This window comes from Prionailurus viverrinus, chromosome C2 (genome assembly GCF_022837055.1).
Source record: "Prionailurus viverrinus isolate Anna chromosome C2, UM_Priviv_1.0, whole genome shotgun sequence".
Taxonomy (NCBI): Eukaryota; Metazoa; Chordata; class Mammalia; order Carnivora; family Felidae; genus Prionailurus; species Prionailurus viverrinus.
The window spans coordinates 80,540,446-80,562,972 of record NC_062569.1 but is presented as its reverse complement, the minus strand read 5'-3'; the positions used below and the strand labels follow the sequence as shown (position 1 = coordinate 80,562,972).

Below are 22,527 nucleotides of genomic sequence, written 5' to 3'. Positions count from 1 at the left end.
AATAGCAGAAAAAGATGCCACTTTATGTCTAATAGCAAAATGTGTGTAATAGCAACATTAGACACCCATACAACATTGTATCTGATACCAAGAGAATAGAGTAAAACTAAGGATCCGTCAGTAGGGAATTGGCTAAATAGGTTATACCATAAAGTGAAATATAATGTAGTCATTAAAAATGTAAGTGCATATTTTTATCATGGTAAGATGTCCAAAATATATTCTTAATGGAAAGCAGTAAGCTATAAAACATTATCGATAATTTTAGTCAGATTGGTTAAAATAATTCAAAAAATATATAAAAAGAAAGAAGGAAGGACACTTGGAGTTGAATATATGTGAAAGGGCGGACCTACCCCGGCGGACTCCATCTTGTTCTGTGTCCTCCACCTTGACCACACCTCCTCCCCTTGAGTAACTTCCTGATCAAAACATGCCCCGCGACCTGGATAACAGGACTCCGACCCTTCCCCAGCCAATCAGGAAGGGTCACCAGTGAGGGGTTACCTCACCAACTGCCCCTAGACCCCAATAAAACCTTTGTGCTTTTGAAACTCGCTCTCTCTCCCCGGCATCTCACCGCTGAGTCTGCTGGTGCAGGTAGGGGATTGAGCTCGAGCTAGCTCGAATAAAGGCTCTTTGCTTTTGCATCGGACTCAGCTCCCTGGTGGTCTTTGGGGATCACGAATTCTGGGCATAACAATATGTACACATGCATTGCATGACAGGTTAGAATAAGTCTAAAGAAAAGTAAAATGGGGGCACCTGGGTGGCTCAGTCAGTTAAGCACCCGATTTTAGCCCAAGTAATGATCTCACAGTTCATGAGTTCAAGCCCCACGTGAGGCTCTGTGCTGACAGCTCAGAGCCTCAGTCTGCTTTGGATTCTGTTTCCCTCTCTCTCTGCCCCTCCTTTGCTTGTGCTCTGTCTCTCTCTCTCTCAAAAATAAATAAACTTTTAAAAAGTAAAATAGAATATTAGTAATGGTTATCTCTGGATGATAGGCGGTTTCAATTTTCTTTCTTTAGAAACTTCTAGATGCTTACAATGCTTATATATGACTTAATAAAAACACATTTATTTCTATTTTGTAAATATAAAGCAAAATTAAAATAAATAGAAAGCACACGCTAGCCTAGTAAAAAGTATCCCTACACCAGGTCACCACTTCCAAGCTGAAGCCAGATAGTCACCCCCTACTATGAGCACACGGTCCATGCTACATGAAAGGGGGGTTTTGTGCCCAGCCTCACCGTGACTGGGAATGCTATCTTACTTTCAGAGCTGCCTCAGTGTTCCGAATCAGACAAGTTCGGTTTCCTCTGTGCTTATGAAACACCAGAAAGTGAGAAACAGCCCCTATCACCAGCATGTTTACATTCATAAAATTGGAATTACAGTATTCAAGGGAGGTAAAAATAGTATGAGTGCATAATTTGTTGCCTAAAGCTGGACACTTCTGAGCATGAAAAGGGTGTTATTAACAATTATGTCAGAAGGATAGGAGTAAACCAGGATTGTCCCTGGCAAATGTGGACAAATACAGTCACCCTGAGGGGTCTGGATGCAGGAGAAAATGCAGCTGGTTAGGGGGCTCACCAGAGAAAAGCCCTCCCCAGGCCACATTCCAGGTTCCCCCCCCCCTCTCTGAGCCTCTCAGTAACCCTAGAAAGATGATTTTACCTGCCTCTCTCTGGGGATCACAGCATTTAGTGGAACCACCAAAGGCACACTCGGATAGCAGCACCTGGATGCCCACCCAGGGCTCCCAATCCTGCTTCCAGTCCATTCCAGCAGGCCCACTGTGAGGCAGGCTGGGTTACAGCAGGAAGGCTTCACGGAGTCTTCAGTAATGTTTTTAAATTAGAAAGGTAAAAGGCAGAGACCGGGCGCTAAGAAGTACAAGGCACACCTGAAGAAGCAGGAGGAATTGTGCGCATGCACGTGTGCGCACGCGCATGCGCGTGCGAGCGAGCGAGTGCAGCGAAGGATCAGTGAGGCACTTCGGCCTCCCCGGAAGGTCTGCCATCTCTATCACAGGGGCTGTTGGAAGAGTGTGTTTCTAGAGTTGCCTGTGACCTGTGAAGAAGGTTTGTGCCTTTGGGGAAGGCAAGCCTGCTTCTGTATTTGCCACACTCTTGCAAACACTGCCTAACAACAGACATCTGCAGAAGGCTCCTGTGCCTGGAAAACAGGGGGAGGACTTAATTAGCACCACTTCCTCTCCCTCAGGCTGTCTTCTCTGGAAACACTGGGCGAAGAGAATTCGAGCAGTTTTGAGAGGGAGCTGTTTGAGATCCAGGAAAGAAGGAAACTCAGCTCCAGTTCAATGCTTACAGCATGAGTAGTGGAAAATGGAGCCCAGCCGCCTCGATCCAGAACGCTTCTGGCTCTGCTCCAGTCATGGGGACATCTTTGCAAGGACAATGAATGTACCTTCCTCAACAACCGCCCCAGTATGAGAGCCCCACACATAGGAGCAACCCACTCATCTCCTTACCACCCGCTGCCCTGAAATGTTTATCCCCAGTTCAATAGATATGCTCTTTGAACCCTGCACAAATAGACTGTATATATTGAAATACCAAAAACATATTAAAACAAAACAAATCCAGACAAATTCAAAGGTTTCCACTTGTAACAGACCTATCCAAAGCCATTTATAACTGAAAAAGATCATTTTTCCCTCACGCTCCATTGAAACTTAAGTGCTAATACACAAGAGAGGCAAACTACCACAATTTCTAAAGAAAGCAAAGAGTCAAGGCTTAGAAAAAAACCTATGTCCATCTTTTTTACCTAATCTCATTCCTGGGAATTCATCTAAGGAAAATTATTCTAAAGAAGAGACTGCAATATTAATTGCTTATTCTGGGTGGTAACGTAAAACCAAAAATCAACAGAACACCTAAAAGCCAAGGAATTACGAAATCTAGCAAAGTGTTATTGTGCAGACATTTAAAATAACATGCATAAGCACTGTGGCAGCCTGGAAGGAAAGGATGGACCTTCCTTCCTTTTGCTTTAAGCAAAAGCAAAAAACAAAGATTTTCTCTAGATACGATGATATGAATATTTTTACATTGGTAAGGACCAGAAGGAAAATATTTACATTTATTGAAGTAGTTGGATTGAAAGCAAATTTTTGCATTAATTTTTTTAATTGTGTTAGTGCTTCTTTTGCAATAAAAAATAAAATGTTTAATAAAGGTGTTGATTCGCACACTATGGAGCTTTCTCCAGTGTAATCTGTGCCGTTCCCCCCTCCCGCAAGGACAAAGAGGGCGAGGAGAGACAGAGAGACCACACGAAGAGCAGACCAATCCAAATGGGTATGTGGCAGGTTAAACAAGCAAGGGAACTTACATGCCAGGTTGGTCTAGGGCACCTCAAGATGAGTATATCTCTGCATATGCCCGCCAGAATCTTAAAAGTTTATATATAGGCCATACCTGGATTCGTTCACATACAAAGTCAACATGGACTCAGCAACACTTTACTCTCTCCAGGTTATGTCCTTCAAGTGCTCCCGCTGTGGGAATGGTGGGTGGAATGTGTATTTCAAGGGCAAGTGGTGGTGAGGAACTTTGGGTTGCCCTGGGGCCAGCTTGTGGGTCATCCAGAGGTCATGTCTTCTCGATGACCTCTTCCAACATGATGCCAAATAAATACCTAAAGAAATCCTATTCTTCTTTCAGATAGTAAGAATTCTGTATTTTTCAGCTGCCTGCAAATTCAGAGCTGGAATTTAATATAGTATTGAAGTAAATAACTTACTTCTGGGTCCAAGTCTATCTGCCTCACTTTATACATGCTTTAATCTAGGGGCTCCTGGGTGGCTCAGTTGGTTAAGTGTCCAACTTCAGCTCAGGTCATGATCTCACGGCCTGTGGGTTCGAACCCTGCGTCAGGCTCTGCGCTGACAGATCAGAGCCTGGAGCCTGCTTCCGATTCTGTCTCTCTCTCTCTCTCTGCCCCTCTGCCACTCACGCTCTGTGTCTCTTTCTCTCAAAAGTAAACATTAAAAAAATTAAAATTAAAAAAATTATATATGCTTTACTCTATCTCTCTGCGATGTTTTCTGATAATAGTTCAGAAGCATATAGGGCATAAATTGTAGCTAGAGAATTAATGTCTAGTCCAACTTCATTTTGCAGATTTTGGAACACTGAGTGGAGGGACTTGCCCAAGGACACATGGCTACATAGAATCAAAATGTGACTCCTGGACTCTCCTTCACTGCTTCAAGTTGTAGCACTTAGAAGAAAGCAGAGAAGTAGTGATCACACTTAGCTGTTGGTAAACCGGAAACACTTTTGCCAAATGTCTGGGTCAGTCAGCCCTGCTTTCTTCTGGGATGGGAGAAACAGCTTCTATGAAGCAGGGCTTACCGTGTGCTTCTCTGGCATCAGCTGGTACCCAGCCCCCAGCCCTGCAGGCTAAAGCTTTCTCCTCCACTTGGTGTCAGGCTGACTTATCCATTAGGATCTGTGAGGTGTGTGCCTGGGGTCCACAAACCTTTTAGGGGTTCAGGAAATGCTTTAATTTTAAAATCAGAAGAGGAAAAATTAAATTTTATGGTCAAAAGAAATGTTTTAATTTTTTTTCTGTCAGAAAAGAAGTGAAATTTGTAAGAAACCCAAAAATTTGGTTTTGCCTAAAACCAAAAAAAAAAAAAAAAAATGGGGGGGGTAAGGGGGACTATTTAAAGTCATAGAGATGTAGGTTTCAATATTGATAATATTATGGTAGAGAGGTTCATAAATGCAAGAGTTTTAGGCCCATGGAAATATTAACATGGCCCTGAATCAAATCTATATCCTACTACTGACATTCCCTGCTTAATATTCTATTCCGGGGCTCCATCCTAAACCATCAGAACTAGAAACATGCCCCACCCCTTCCAGTGCTTTCCAAACTCTTTATTCTGGAAGATTCTGCTTCACAGTATATTGAAAGATTTCTGTCTTGTGGACAAACTGTGCAATCTTCAGATAATTATTTTTGCTTTATTAAAATCAAAGAGAGATCCAGAATAGTAGACCCCAATAAATATTTATTTTTTAGAAAAGTAGATAAATAACTATAAGGAAAACTTTTGATCAGCTTAAAAGAAGTATCTGGCCACACTGGCCACCACTCAACCAGAGGCAAAGGCGTTAACAAAGAACAGGTTGAACATAACAAAGAGTATCACAGACATACCAGTAAAATGAATAGAGATACCAGTAAAACTCAGGGCTGTTTCATGGGGAACCTCTTTTCAGGGGCCATGCCTACCACTCTCCAGCACTGCCTTCCCCTTTTTCCATCAGCTTGTAAGAAGTCCTTCTTGGCTCCTGGCCCTCTCTGCCTCCCTGACAAGGTTGAACAGCTGTTTCTCCTTTACTTTCTCTACTTTCCCTGTCTTCTGTCTCTGTCTGTCTCTGTCTCTCTCTCTCTCTCTCTCACACACACACACACACACACACACACACACACACATATATATATGAGACATGTATATATACATATATATACACATATATGAGATATGTATATATACATGTATACATACATGTACATATGTATATACACATATATGTATATATATGTATATGTATATGTGTATATGTATATATATACAGACTTATCTGTATATATATATACAGACTTATCTCCATAAGTCTCATGGGATTTTTTATTTAACCCCAGGCAATGCTGTCGCAGGTGCCTTTGATTTCCACAAAGCTTTTGAAATATTAATAGCTACTTGAGTATCTGTGTTACTACCTCTCTGGATCTTCAGGAAGACAGAATGCTTGGTTAGGAAACACTCATATCTATTAACTCCCACATCCTGTAAATGAGGAATCAGAGACCTAGATGGGTTCTGGGTCCCCCTGACCCCCACTCACATTCTGTCTCTGTCTCTCCATCTCTCTCAATATAAATAAACATTTAAAAAAAAATTCATGGTTTGCTACCAAGAACTGCTACCTCTTGCAGGTGACGTAGTCCTGAGCTGAGGAGGGAGTGTGGGAGTAAGTGCCTGTGGCTTATGTTGCTTTCAAAGAAGTCAACTTTTTTTTCTGATGGTGACATGTTTACCCACCAGAAGGGGTTAACATTCTCGAGGCACATCCCCAAAATAACAATCCACTTTTAAGTCTGACATTTTGTAAAGGTAATTTATGTGAATTTATATGTGCAGCTTTCCTGAGTCTCTGCGAGAACAGCCAAGGGATGCGCGGTGGATAAACAGTACTCTAACACCTCAAAACTCCAACGAGGCCTCCTCTGTGCCAGCTGAGATAAGAGAATTGGCAAACACGTCTTCACAATTTCACATTTTGTACGTTAGTGATAACATGCCAGCAGGGCTGTTCTGTGTCCTGGGGAAAAGTTGAACTGATGCAGGGTCTCTTCCCTCCAGGCTGCCCCCCCTGCCCCGTGCCGTGCTGCCAGTACTTTCATTCAGCAAGGGGCTGGGGGAGACCCAGGGCCAGCATGAAGAATGCATCTCCCCGCCACTCATTCACTGGGTAACCCTGAGGAAGTCACTCCTCTTTCCGCACTGCAGATTCCTCATCTACAAAATGAGAGGCCAGATTTATGATTTGCATAAATGACTAGCCCATTTCAATCAAAGCAGATCTACTCCTCTGGTTTTGGACCCTTCTGAAGCTTTCCTCTGGGGAGAACAACATATTAAAGTCTGAAAACTGCAGGAGGAATTATTTCCAAGTTTCCTTCCAACTCAATCACCCTGCAAGTTTTGATGGGCTTTTCTCCAGTACCCAGATTCTGTCTCTCTCTGTCTCTCTTTCTCTGTCTGAGACAGAGAGACTTAGATTCTAGATCTAAGTCTAGAGAGGTTGCTCATATATGGTTTCCCCCATCTCTTCTCGATTATATGACTCCCATGAACATGGTAGTTCCCTTGTGATTCACAGGTTGTGGTGTCAGAAGAAGAGAATTGTGACATCATGAATTTGGGTGTTCATCGTGGAAACTCTGTGGTGTTTGTCCTCCAACTTCCTTCTAGTGCAAATGGCTATCTACCTTGACTAGAGCTCCTAGGGACACCCAATGGGCACCTCAACCAGGTCAGGACTGGAGACATGCTTGAGCCCCAATAAGTCTTCTCACATTTCAGAAGGAAAACATGCAGAGGTTCACTGAGCCCCTCCCACAAGATATTAATTTTTCGACAGGGTTCTTCAAAAATGTATATGGAAAAGAATCGGTAAAGACAAAGATATTGAATAGAGAACTTTGTGAGATTACAGATCCCTTGTGACTCCCTGAGATTAGCTTCCTTGCACACTTCCACAAACATTTCCACCACACTTCCAGCTGGCGTTATGGTAGGGCTTGAGTTCCTGACTCCTAGCATTTATCTCACTGTTGTGTACCCACCATTACATCTCTGCCTTCACTCCTGGGCTGGAAGCGACTCTGAGCACTCATCTTTATAGCCGGCACTTGGCATGCTCATGGTACAGAACAGGCACCGATTACAAGTTCTCAGATGGATGTCCTGCTTGTTTCTCTGTCAGGTCTGAGATTGAAAGGCAAGACTTACTTACATCAGATCCATTGCTGCTGGCACATTCCTCATACCTCATATATGAATGTTCAGTAAATGTAGGCTCAGTAATGAAGCTCTGTGTACGGCATGAATGGTAATATCTTCTGGACACACACATACAAAGACACACACGGAAATGCATGCCACAGAGGTGCCTGGGCGGCTCAGTCCATTGAGCATCCAACTTTGGCTCAGGTCATGAATCATCTTATGGTTCCTGAGTTTGAGCTCCATATCAGGCTCAGTGCTGTTGTCTGCACAGAGCCCACTTCAGATGATCTGTCCCCCTCTCTCTGCCCCTTTCCCGCTTGTGTTCTCTCAAAAATAAACATGAAAGAGAAAGAAAGGAAGGAAGGAAGGAAGGAAGGAAGGAAGGAAGGAAGGAAAAGAAAGAAAGAAAGAAAGAAAGAAAGAAAGAAAGAAAGAAAGAAAGAAAGAAAGAAATGCCACAGTCTTTTCTCAGAGAATCTCATAGTCTAGTGGAAGATTGCAGACTTTGGTGATAGAGCCATACTAGGAGAATGTGCACAAATACTGTGGAAACAGAAGGGGGATTAGCAGGGGTGAGTGGAGAGAGGGTTGAGAGTGAAAAGTTAGAGGTGTAGAGAAAGGCGCCTCAGAGCTGACTGCATATTTGAGACAGGCAAGGACATTCCTCTCAGACCTGTGAGATGTGAAGAGGGGTGTGTTCAAAAGATGTCAGGTAATATGGTGTATTGTAACTGAGATGCCAACTACTCACCTCCAGCCCACACCCCTTGAGGAGCCAGTAACACTCGGTTAAAACCTTCGGTCTCTGACAAGATGAAAGTCTTAAGTCTTCCTCACACCTCCTCTCTGCTGTCACCACACCTCCATCCCTGTTGGGACAACTCCCTCACAGCCAACCCAAATGCAGAATCAGGGCTGGCCCGGGAAGCGTTCCATTGCCCCAGACACTTTGTGAGATTAACAACATCACTACAGACTGAGAGAAGTAATGGAGAGGTGAGTCACATTGCATACAGTCCAACTTTGTACCATTCATCTGTGTCTTCTTTCTTTCCAGGGTAACAACTTCTTCCTTGTGTGTGCTTATTATTTGAAGGATATATATGTTTCATCTACATATCCAAGTCACCCAGGTTCTCCCCTTCAACACCCCAAATAAATGGAGTTCTCCCACGAACATAAACTCTGGAGGTAGTTATTAATATAAACCTGTACATGGATTTGTGAATCGTGGAGGCACTGGCTGGGGATGTACTTGAAAAAGCAGAAGGAAGCCAACCTAGAAGCCAGGAGTTGCTTGTAGTGACTTATCTCAGGAAGTAGCAGAAGTGTCCTACTTTGCAAATAGTCTGACCATGAAGAAGGTAGGGGGGGACAGAAAAATGGTAGAATTCTCCTCCTGGGAAGGAGAATAATTAAGGCTAAAATCACCAGCCTTCCAACCCCCTCCAAAAGAAAGAAAAATATCAACCTTCAAGGAATTGAGCAGAAAAAAGCTGTTGGGTCATGACAATGTACTTTAAAGGGGCCCATAAGCTCACAGATAATTTTTTTCCACCTGCAAGTGAAAAGGAAAGGAGCAGAGAAATGAAAACAATCAACGAACAGCAACAATTCAGCTTACAGCAGCCTCTTTTCTTCCCTCTGCAAAGTAAATAGGTTCCCTGATTTTGAAGCTGCTGATTCAGAAACTAGATGGTGACAGTGCTTAGCAATTAGAACAGGTCTCTTTCCCATTGATTGGGACATCCCAAAGGAGTGTGTGGATTATGTCACCAGGATTACTACCTACCCACTGTTGGTTTCAGTGCCAAAGAGCCTATGACCAGATGTTCCTGGCTGGGGGTTTGTTTAAGGAAGTCGCTCCAAAACCTGGGTTTCCTGCTAGTCCAACTGTGACTTCTCATGTAAGAGTTTGTGAAATTCAGGGAGAGCCATTCATCCAAATGCTGACAACGGTATTTTTACCCCCCCAAATAAAAACTACATCATTTATTATTTTAATGACATTTTTAACATAATCATTTTTATTGAAGTATGACATGCATTCAAAAAATCATAAATGTGCAGATCATTAAATAAACACACTCATGTAAAGGATCATTAAATAAACACACTCATGTAACATTCATGTAGGTCAAGATATACCATATTATTGGCACATTGACAGGATTATTTTTCTCAAAGTAAATATTCAGTTGGTTTCATATGATGGAATCCATGACCACTGCCAGACATTTTAGATATCTAACAACACCCCCATTTTACAAATAAGAAACCAGAGGTCAGAGAAGTGACTTACACCTCAGGTCACAAAGCAAGTTAGAGGAAGAGGCGGGGTTTCAGGCTCCTCTTTCCTGGTCTTATTGTCTCCAATTCCTAGGAAGCCTTAGCTGACCTATGAGGAAGAGAAAGCTGTTCTTCATGATGACTCCTTTTTCCAAGAGTCTGAGGTTAGCTCTCTCTTGGCTCCATAAAGCCTGTCTCTGTAAAGCCCAAGGAGCTGTCTCAGAGACACTGTTCTAAAGCCCACACAAACCATTATTTCCTCTGCCAGGGGCTCCTGGTATATATCTGACACATGGTAACATATTGGTTAAGTGAATTAACAAAGAGATTTCACAGTACCAACAGATGCTTCTCAAATTCTCCCTCTTCTATATCCATGATCAGACTGGTCATTTTGACCCATGAGACCTCATTTTGCCTGTGAGATGACCTTCCCCTTTACTCTAAAGTAGTCACTGGTGAGGACCACTAACTGTGTCACATGAGGAACAGTAGAAGGAACTGGAGAAATTTAGTTGAAAATAAAGAAAATATGGAAGACATCGACCACTTTCCAGATATCTAAAAGATTATCAGAAGGAGAAGAACACATTTCTTCCTTTCGAACCTATAAGCATAAGAAAGATGAAAAATCTCTTGTTTTACATGATCAAGCTTCTCAAAAAAATGGTCCACCATTAAGTGTCTCTACTTAATTTTATCTCATTCATACCTGAATCCCTAGAGATCTGCTTTTCAGTCTCAGCATATCTTTGAAGTACTTTCAACAAAGCTCCTCTGACAGAATCCAATAGATAGATACTTTCCATTCTTTATCTTCCTTGACCTTCTCTCACTGTTGGTTGTTGATACCATCTTTCTTAAAATTCTTATTGCCTTCTGTCCCTTGGAACTACAGATTCCCAGTGTTCTTTCTACTTGTTTGTTCACTGTGTTTAGTTTCTTTCATGGAGACCCCACCACAGACACAAAACACATACTCATATCTCACAAGCTCCTGTTTGTCAGAGCGTACTCTGGATATTCTAAGCAAGCTCCTTCGTTCTCACTGTTTAACCATAATCGATAGATCTGACTGCCAAATCCATATCTCCAGTTAGAGCTCTCTCCAAAGATCAAATCCATCTAAATAACTACCTACTAGACATGTCACCTTTGTTGACTCACAGGTACTTCAAACTCACTTTATCCAAAGATGAACTCATCGTCTTCTCACATGCCCCATAAACTTGTTCTGTTTTTTATTCAAATCTCAGTGAATGAGATCACAGATATAGAGTTGCTCAGGCCAGAAAATTGCCTGACGTTCTCTTCTTGTCCAATACTATAGCTCTTGATTCTTCAGTATCTACTGAATTCTTTAATTTGTTCCACTCCTATTGCCATGGCCTTAGTTCACCTCTTGCAGATCATTATAAATGTCCTCTAACAGGTCTATCTCCAATATTTCTCTCAAATTTATGCAGCATACAGCAGGAAGACTAATCTTTCTGAACTACAAATCAGATTGTGTCACTGGCCACTTACCCTTCAATGCATCTCCACTGTACTCCAAATAAAATATGAATTCCTGAGCATGGTAGGCATGATCTGAACTCCTACTAACCTGTGGAGGCTCATGTCTCACCAAGTCTCTTCCCTCCTTTTTCTTTCTCCATCTTCTTCTCCCATCTTCCTTGCCATACCACAGCACTCATAAACTATGCTTCAGCCATAGTACTCTATCTTTAGACTCATAAACCCATTAAGCTCCTTCTCATTTCCTTTATCTGATAACTCCCATTGCCCTTCTTGTCTCAACTTAAAAGCAGCTAGAGGCTTCCCTGACCAATCTTGTCTCATGAGTTGCGTGCCTCTCCACTGTTTCCCCATGTAGACCACGTTTATCATTATGACAGTACTTATCACACCATATTACAGCTACCTGTTAATGTGCATGAACTTTCACATCCTTCTCACTAGTACATAAGATCCTTGACAACAGGGACAGGGTTTTCTTACTGTGATATGCTTAGCACCAAGCAGAGCACAGAAAAAGCATTCAAGCTGTATTAACTAAACAAATGGATCAGTAATAAATATCTGTATTCCAAGGAGCACCCGTGATAGAAAATGCAAAGGAAGTTCAGCTTAGAAAGTCTCTTTTCTCAGATATGATGGAATAAGACCTGAAAAGGGAAGATTTGAAAGCCTTTATTCTAAATCAGGCTCAGATTTACTGGTTCCCATAAGCTTAACAGGAATGGCAACTTAGAAATGCAGTTTTCCCTATGCTCTTTAGCCACCATGATCTTTTATCAACCAGTTCTCTAGTGATTTCCTGTAATTGGTCTCCATGAGTAGACTGTGAGCTCTGTGAGGGAATGAACCATGCCCTCATTTGTCCTCTTGGATGCCCACAGGACACTTAGCCCTCTGTGCAGGACAGTGAGCTCAGTCACTGCAGATGACACATAAGACATCTGCGTGACCAGAGACAGAGCAAGGAGAAAGTCACTTCCACCTCAAACTACCCTGACGGTTAGGTAACAAACATGAGAACCTTTCCTGAGAGCACTTCTAGGGATGGAAGGAGTAGAGGAGAGCTTATCCTGAAACCCAAGGGCAGTATGTGAGAAAAAACACTTGGAAGGGATGAGACAAGACCAGATAAAGGAGACTGCCATCTTAAAAATGAATATTGCTAACTTCTCATCTTGTTGGTCACCATAACTGAGAGACAGTCCATGTTTTAATAATGAAAGGTGCATTGAGGTCCAATGCTGAATGCAAAACAAGACATCAAATGGGACAAAATAATTTAGCTACAAGAAATTGTTAGAGTAATATCATTCCAAGGCAACTCTGACCCAATTCCACTCCTCCTAGGTAAGAAAGTTAACACCTGGTACTCAGCTTGTTCTATAAGATGTCAAGAGGATCCAAGAAGTTCCAGAGAGCACCACCCAGAACGAGAAAAGGCAAAAGAGCTAACGTAGAGCATTATTCTCCCATGTAAATAATGAAGGCCAGCATACAGGTATGGAGAAGTGAGAACAGTTCTGTTTCGAGAGGGACAGTCAGACTCATTAGAAGATGATTTAAGAAAAGTGGATGATTCAGAATACTAATGAATAAAAAGTTTAAAAACAGTTTGTATTAGCTTGCTGTAATTAGATAAGAGACACAAGTGAGGAACAATAACATCTATCATAAAGGGCCTTTTCTCTTTCTGTATTTTAGTAAGAAAATTAAACAAAATATATTAAGTATCTAAGAAAATATATATCTATATATGCACATGAGTAAATTCTATGTCCAAATATTAGAAAGTAAAGATAAATGTATATTTATGTGTGGTCTGCTACATCCACCGTTAAAGCAATAAGCAGCATGACACAGAATAAATAGGAAATGCACTGAGAAAATGAAAATGCTACAGGTGATATTCACATTTTCTTGGTTCTGTCAAGGTGTATCTCAAGGCTGACTTGTGGGGGAGGGATGCTCTTTGGTTTTGCTCAGCCTTTTGCAAATGTATGACTTCACTCACCAAGTGATGAAGTGGGGAGTAGGGACACAGACGAGGGAAAGACCAATCACAACAGTCATTAGTAGGTGTGGTCAACGATGCCATCTCCACATGTCAAGTGCACACATATATGTTGTAATAATACCTCTCAAGTTCTTTATCTGTTGAAAGCTGCATGCTGATGCCTGTTCTGCTTACTTTATGAGATTGTTTGTGAAGATCAAATAAAAACACTGTGAAAGTGTGGAGCGTATAATGGTGTGCCTTGATCTTGCATCTTTTGAAGAGCCATTAGTATATTATCATAGAAGGAGGAGGGAGCAGTGAAATGATATCTGAGCAGGGCTTTGGGCAGCCCCTGAAAGATGCCAAAGGAACGTGACACTGGCCAAAGCTTTTGGGGAAAGCTACCGACAAAATGTGGGAGTGATAGTGAGGAGAGGCAGTGCGTGTAGACCAGGGATGTGCCAGATCTTCCCAGGAGGTGATTGTTCCAACTAGGCCAGGGGACTAGATAGAAAATGAAGCCCACAGGGCCAGATTTTGATGTTGATTCTGCCAGAGTCACCCATACACACGCTTCCTGTGTCAATTCCTGACTCTAGAGTATCCGTTAAGAATATCAAAACAGTGAAAGAACCTCTGTGTCTTATGTAACATGTCCTACTGTGAATGGAGAAATTCAAGTGAATGGATAAGTCTGACCACTCTTTAGAGCATCTCTTTTGAGATAAATGTCACCAAAAGTGGGTTGGTGCACAATGTTACTGTTTTGCAGTATCTCTGCATCTAAGAACTTCAACTGTGACCCTTCATGGTGTTTGAAGAGTTTCCTGAAATGTCTGACATTCTCCAAAATATATTTCCTGTTAACCATGAGGGAAGTTCTATTTTCCTTTCTTAATGAACTGGGGACAATCTCTAGTACCCAGTACTATCCCTGTTAATATTATTTATCACTTCTTCTCTTGCATCCCACCAAAAATAGGCAACGTCAGGCTCTAATTGCCATTAGTGTGTGATGTTGAAATTCTGTACAGAAATAGCAATTTTCCCACCAAAACCTAGCCAGTGGATAAAATTATTAGAAAATGCTAGAGAGTAGCTGAAATCAACTCCCCCACTGGGAGTACCTGAATAGAATCTTCATTGTAGGAGGAAGCTTACGTATGCTAGTTCAACATAACACAGGCCAGTACAGTCATCTCTAAGACTCTTACTTTGTTTCACTAATAATGTTATGTATCTATAGATTTAGGTCCCATGATAAACAAAGTTAGATTAACCTGTACATCATTAGAAGCTGGGCTGATATATCTGAACAAGGAAATAAAGAGAGATATTATTTAAAATAACTGATATTTCTAGCTATATTTTAAACTCATCACCTTCCAGTGGCAATGCCAACCCCTTTTAAAAAATAACAATACTGTTTTATTCATAATTTATTTATGACAGCTAGTGTAGTTTAGATAGAATATTAGGTAGCTGATATAATATGTACTATATGTATTAATATGTACTATATGTAACATATAGTACATATTATATCAGCTACCTAATATTCTATCTAAACTCTCTAAACTATCTAAAATACAATAGAAAGATATCCAGGTATATTTTTTAAGACTATAAATAGGACAGAGCATGATCTTAGTTGTTATAAATATAAAATATAGATGTGCATAAAAGAAAGTTTATAAGGATATCTAACAAAATGCTAATATTGGTTTTCTCTAAATAATGAGATTATAGGTTTTTTCCCTTAATTAAATTTTCTAATTTTCTACAACAAGAAGTTTTTAAGTGTATTTATTTATTTATTTTGAGAAGTGGGAAGAGGGGCAGAAAGGGAGAGAGAGAATCCCAAGCGGGCTCTGCACTGTCAGCACAGTGCCCAATGGGGGGCTTAATCTCACAAACCATGAGAGCATGACCTGAGCCAAAATCAAGTCAGACACTGAACCGACTGAGCCACCCAAACACCCCTACAACAAAAATATTTTTAAGAGGATAAAATGGGAAAAAAGGTATTAGTTCTAGCCAAAACATTTGAAAACTCAAAGGTTTTTTAAGTACACACATTTTCATCACAGCCCTCTCATTCTCCAGCACCCACCATCAAAGATAAATTGTTTCATACAAAAAATGCATTATAACTTGGCTCTCAGAAATTCTCTAAAAATTAAAGTCAGAAGAAGAATAAAATTCATACACAGAGACTATTTTCTGTACACAGAGAGTTGGACTATTGGACAATGGCTTTTATCTGCCCAGTGATATGCCAAAGCTATATTCAGGAAGTAATATAATCAAAAGAATTGAGAGATGGAGAAAGATAGTATACCTCTTGGGCGAGTTTTATCACAAGAAGTTATGAAATCACTATGTAGGCCACAAGTTACAAACTTGTTACATAAATTCTATAAGGGAAAATGGTAGGGGAAACATTTGTCTTAGAGAGCTAGGTCCCGTGCACTTAAAATGAATAGCTCCTCTGAGAACAAAGCCCTTAGTTACAAATGTAAAGGACAGAGTAATTTGGCAGAAGTTACAGGTTTCCAGCAAAAGGTCACAGCATGGGATGTGGAGCCGGAGAAAAGGTATCAGTCCCCTTGTGAGGAGTGGCCTTGGGGAGGAGCACGGAGAGGAGGCTGTTGAGGGGAGCCATTCCATACCAAACGGATCTTGACATAGATCACATTCAAAAACATTGGTCTGAAACAAACCAGCGTAAAATACTTTCCTTTTTATCCCTCCATTATACCAACAGATTTGGAGGTCATAATATAACTCATCTTTTGTTGAGAAGAGGTCAAGAGAAAATGCCTGGCCAAGGGGAATCCACATCCCAAAACACAGCCCTAAATTTCCTTCACACCTGCTAGTTTTTCAATGACTCTTCATGCTTCTCCCTGAAATGCATCCTCTCTTTTAGCAGAGATGACATCACTTATATGGTATCAAACAGGTTCTCCTTTTCTTTTCCTTTCATGCTTTTTATTCCCCTCAACTTTGGCAAAACTTTAGTTCTTGTTTGTTTTCAGTTGTTCAGCTTCAATCCTGTTTGGGAACTTGGCCAATCAGTAGGAGTGGCTAAGCTACACAACTTAGCTTCCTCCACCAGAGCCTGAAAGATGTCTTTGCTTTTGATTTAAGCACAACTTTTGTGGGGGATGTGTCAAAATCACTGACCCACAATTCAGAGGCACAAATGTTTGAAGAATTAATTAAGTCAATCCTTCCACGAGACAATACACAAGGAACCATAAAGACATAAATTGATTCATTTCATGTAATCAATTCCTGTATCAGGAAATAGACCAGCACAGTAGAGAAAACTTTGGAGTCAGACAACCCTGGGCTTCCATCCAGACTCCATAGCTTGCCAGCTGCCTGAAGGTGGGTAGCAATTTAAGAATCCTTAGCCTCTATTTTCTCAAATGTGAAGTGGGTCCAACAGTTACCTTGCAGGACAGTATCTGAATTAGAAAAAACTAATGGCTCTAAAGGCCTAGCAAGGTATCTCAACTATAGTAGAGTCTTAAAACATAGTTTAAAGGTTTGAGGAAAAGGAATCTAGAAGTCTAATGATCAATGGAATCTATGGTGGAGACATTTGAACAGTTGGGAACAGAGCATGAAGTAACTAATGATGGTGGGGAAAGCCTTATATGCTTTCATATAAGACTCAGACTGTAACTCTGAGTCCATTGTCTCAGGTGTGAGTCATCTCTTCTCTCCGGGCGTTGTTTTTTTCACATGTATAGGAGGGGACTGAACTACTTGGCCCCCCATGTTCCCGACAGCTCTGTTAGTCTAAGACTACACACAGGCCTGATTTGGAGCCCCCATTCTAAATCCAAGTGGAGAGCTAAGAGGCCATTTTCTTTTCTTTTTTTTTTTTTTATTTTTTTTTAATGTTTATTTATTTTTGAGAGAGACAGAATGCGAGTGGGTTAGGGGCAGAGAGAGAGGGAGACACAGAACCCGAAGCAGGCTCCAGGCTCTGAGCTGCCAGCACAGAGCCCAATGCGGGGCTTGAACTCATGAGCTGTGAGATCATGACCTGAGCCAAAGTCAGACGCTCAACCGACTGAGCCACCCAGGTGCCCCTAAGAGGCCATTTTCAAAGCAGGTCAAATAGCAAAAATAACAAGGTTGGAATATATCTATTTTGATCACCTTTATCCCAGCACAAATCACAACTTATAGTCCTTTACAGTCCTATTTATAGAGAATCACATCTTTAAGAGCACCAGGGATAAGAAATCAATAAGAAGAACAAGTTACTAGCTTGTGTTAGTTTTGGTTTTTAATTCAATAAGCAAGAAACACTGAATGGTGGGAACTTTAGAACTTCTTGCCAGGTTTCAGTAGTTGTTCCCTTCAACCAGTGAGGGTGTCACGTCAGAGAAGATGCCCTTGCTAGGCTGGGGCTTCCTCCTGCCCACCTGGTCCATTCAAGTTCAATTTCTCCTCCCACACCAGCCAACCATTATGTTGTGGGTCATGGTCTTTTCTCCACTGTCTGTGATGACCTAGCTATAACTTCCTGGATCCCTTCACATTGTGAAATCTTCCATTTAGAACTTATCTCACTTAGAACAAAGGATTTCATCTTTGTCAGTTGACACACGATGACAATTCAAAGATGAATCAAAACTAGATCTTCTTGTGAAGTTTAGAGCCTCATAGAGAGGGTAATGATTTAAGCATTGATTCTAAGTTAGATAGGATTAAAATTAAAGGCATTTATGGTATCAAATATGTCTACACACCCATCATGGAATATAATCCAGTCGTTAGAAGTCATATGTTTAAAACAGTGAAATGACATATAAAAATTCACGGAATAGGGACACCTGCGTGATTCACTCGGTCAAGCGGCTGACACTTGATTCCAGCTCAGGTTGTGATCTCATGGTCATGAGATCAAGCCCCACATCAGGTACTGTGCTGAGCATGGAGCCTGTTTTGGATTCTCTCTCTCCCTCTCTCTCTGCCCCCTCCCCTTTATTCCCTCAAAATAAATAAATAAACTTTAAAATAACTCACAGAATAATGTTAAGTTAAAAAGCAGAGTCCAAAGCTATATATAACCTATGTTTAAAAAAAAAAATTTAAATGTTATATTATTATTATTATTATTATTATTTTGAGAGAGAGAGACAGAGAGTGAATGGGAGAGGGGCAGAGAGAAAAAAACAGAATCTGAAGCAGGCTCCAGGCTCTGAGCTGTCAGCACAGAACCTGACGTGGGGCTGTAACTCAAGAGCCATGAGTTCATGACCCGAGCCAAAGTCAGACGCTCAACTGACTGAGCCACCCAGGCGCCCCACTACAGTTCTATTTTTAAAACCTGAAATATATATAAATAAGCAAAGAAAAATACTAGAAATTAACATTGAACTGTTAAAATGAGCTTCTCTAGGAGGAGGAGGTTGTAAAAGATGTCACAGCATAAGCCTGTAGTCAAATATTAAATTGACATGAAAAGATATATTATTATGAAACAGAAGTTCAGATTATAAAATATTATATTAAAAAATCACCCACACATGTATTAGAAACACATGCACCAAAATGTTATGAATGATTATCTCTGTATGACTGGCTTATGGATGATTTTTACTTTCTTTTTACATTTTTCTAAATTTTCTAACTTTTTTTTGCATTGAACATATATTATACTTAGGATTGAGGGAATAAAAATGTGAAAAATAATGTTTCAAGATGTATATCAAGTAAATAAAAGTCAGAGTTATAGGGTTATGGGTCAAAAGGACTTTACTGAAATATAAGAGTAAACATCTAGGACCTCAGAAAACGGTGGGGAAAGAAAAGAGGTAATCGTACAAGAAATCTCATCAAAGGTAATGGTGACATAGGGAGCTTGGAAGGGCTCCATCCTAGTCAGAGATCATTATACCTGTGGGCTATGGAAATAGACTTGCTTCTAAAGTCCCTCTAATGGTTCCGCCTTACCTCCTTAAGGAAGCTTCGCTGGCTATCCAAACTCACTTGAGATATGGGTCTCGTCAACAAAATGAAGCATTACCAGCACCATAAGCTAAGTACTCCTTTCCCTCAGAGGCACTATAGGCTCCTCTAGGTTAGAAACCTTTGTGCTGCTTTGTATTCTACCCCAGTATCAACACCCTATGCTCTCAAGAGAAGTATGCTTAATGAATGTTTATGGTATATACCACATGGGATATGGCAGTAGGACAAGGGCAGAGGAGCAAGGGGAAACTGAAGGTAATAAGACTAGCACTACCCAACACCCACATATGGCCTTGATGACAATGGTTCAAAGAGATTTTGATGACTTGACAATGTTCAAGTCACTGTATCGATAGAAGTTCATCTACAGGGACTGATGCTTATGATCATTTGGAACCATTGAACTCTTATTATATTGCAGGTCATACACAAAAGCAAAGGAAGGAGAAGAAATCTTCCCCTAAGTCTACCATGCAGAGAAAATGAAAGTAGACAATTTGGATGCATATCCTTTAAGACTTCTACTTTTATCTGTAGATAGTATCTTTTCTTTTACTTCAAAAATGAAGACATGTTGTAAATATTGTTTCAAAAGCTGCCTTTTACACTTAAGATATGGAGTAATACATTGTACATACACTTAATATATTGAGTATACTGTGTGCCAAACACTTGTCTTTAACTGCATTGGCTCATTTCAAGCTCACCACAGCCCTGTGGTCCAGGTATTAGAATTACCCTTTTTACAGACTAGGACACTGAAACTCAGAAAGATTGAGGAATTTGCTCAGGGTCACACAGTTAGTAAGTGATAAGAGTTCCAAGTTGATCAAAGTTCTCTCAAACCTCAGGCCCTGTTTTCTACCACTATGCTAAACTACTCAGTTAATAAATAATTTCCTACAACAGGATATTACTGGCTGTGTAGGTTCCGTTATGCAATCATCTATATTTTTTTGAGTCATGCCCTATTGTTTTTTATTCATGTTGCTGCTTTTTTACTTTGTTTTTTTAATGACTATGATCCTCATAGGTAAAACTTTTCAAAACCCTTCCTTTTTTCAGAGTCTAAGAGTTTTGCACTCTAAGTGTTCTGTATACGTGGCCAAATTACCCCTCTCAGAAACGTAGTATAATTTGTCTCTGTAGAATATGAAGCTCACTTGTATGGGAAATCTACAACAACAACAACAACAACAACAACACCCTAAAAGAAAAACAAAAAACCATGTTCACAGATGGAGATTGGTAGCCACCAGAGGTAGAGGTTGAAGGGTGGGTAAATCAGTGAAAAGGATCAAAGGTACAGATTTCTAGTTATAAAGTAAACAAACCATGGGGATGCAATGTGCAGCATGGTGACTACAGTTAATAATACTTTATTGCATATCTGAAAGTTACTAAAAGATCTTAAAAGTTCTCATCACAAGAAAAAAATCTTGTAATTAAGTATGCTGAAAGTCATTAACTAGACTCATTCCAGTGATCATTTCACAATATATACAAGTATTGAATCACTACACTGTGTACCAAAAACTAATATGTCAATTATACTTCAATAAAAATAACAAAAAAAAAAACCCATATATCCAATTTTCCTGCATGTCAGGAGAGAATTTTGTAATTTAAAAAAATATATGTTTTGCAATTAATGGTTTCAATGAGTCCAATATTTGCTTTAACTTGCAATGCTTTAAGGGTGAGATTGAAAGGTTGAGTGTGTCTGTGTATGTTTGGACAGTTTTATTAGCTTCACAGTTTTTGTCTTAACACAAAATTCTTCATTTCATTAAATACATTAATAATTAAACAAATGTTTATAATGTCAATAGATCTTAATTATTACATAAGCTCTACTGAAAGTTATGGGTGTATGTAATGATGGTGTAAAATTTTCAAAATAGACACATCAGTTAATAAAGGTTTGCGTATCCCTGACTACAGAACGAAATGAACCACACCAGCTGGCTTCAAACATTGCAGGTATGATTGCCTAACTCGGTAATTCTACATATAAGAATATCTTGAACTTGGTACTCTATTTTTTTCCTGTGTGACATAGATTAATCTCCATAGTGGAACTGTACATAGTGCAAAATGTGTCACTTAATTAATTAATTTGAATGCATTCGGGGGAAACTTCTCTATGCCAAGCACTATGCTGGGGGAAACAGAGAAATGGAGACTAGAAGAAAACCTGCAAATACGATTTCTATTCTTAAGGAGTAAATTGTCTATAAAAGAATCGGATCTGCCAATAGATAATTACAAGATGGCTGGATAATGACAGAGAGTAATCTGTATAAAGTGCAAAGGAACATTCTAGGGGCGGTGCAGAGTCATGCTGAGCCATCTGGATATATATGGATCTAAGAGTTCTTACACAAAGCAAAACACTAAATAGCCACCAAGTGCCCAGTATGACCCACCACTAAAAGGTAAGGGTTACATTTTACTCTAGGAGTTGCCTTTTGGTTCCATGAATGATGGGAAAGAACAGCTGCCACTGGGGAAGACAAATTATATGCAAAGCTTTTTATTATAAACATGCATTTGCCAGGGCTGCATCAAATAATATGTGTTTCAATGGGTCCCTGTTAGAGTACTAATGTCCCAGTTGGGACCCAGGTAGTGTTGAAGACCCAGATATATATGGTTGGAGCTCCGTGTAAAGAGGAATAACTTTGACAGTTAATGACCTTCAAGTGGAAAGAAAGCAGCAGACAATATTAAGGATGTATGGTGTCAGTAAAGAGGTATAAATTCACTATTAGAGGAAGAGATTGATATGAGAATCCATCCAAGATTGCAGGCATATGAAATTGCATTCTTATCCTCCAGCATGGTTCGACACATGAAGTCCTGTGTTGACCACACCTGGAAGACTCTTTCCAAACATTACAAGTATTCACTGATACAGATGCTGAGCTCTTGTTTCCTCCCATGCCCCCAGACATCCTACATCTGGTATGACAGCACCTGCAGTTCAGGAGGCATTGCTGTGAAGTGTGAATTTCCTGGACCGTATGAAAGGTGTTTAAACAACTACAAAGTGAAAGTTTTGTAGAGCTTTCTAGAGAGTTCTAAGGCTATACATGATCTTTGAAATTGTGTTTAGTATGAGGCAGTGGCAGAGAAGAGAACAATGAATTTGACT

General features: G+C 40.3%; 1 protein-coding gene across 2 annotated transcripts in view; it reads right to left on the bottom strand.

The window, feature by feature from the left end:
* The window catches only part of TPRG1 (tumor protein p63 regulated 1), a 122,475-nt gene extending 111,780 nt beyond the window's left edge, over positions 1-10,695 (bottom strand). For both annotated transcript variants that reach the window (XM_047875895.1, XM_047875896.1), the window contains exon 1: positions 10,566-10,695. The gene's annotated coding sequence lies outside the window, so the exon portion shown is untranslated. The remainder of the gene's footprint in view (positions 1-10,565) is intronic.
* Positions 10,696-22,527: the final 11,832 nt, after the last annotated feature.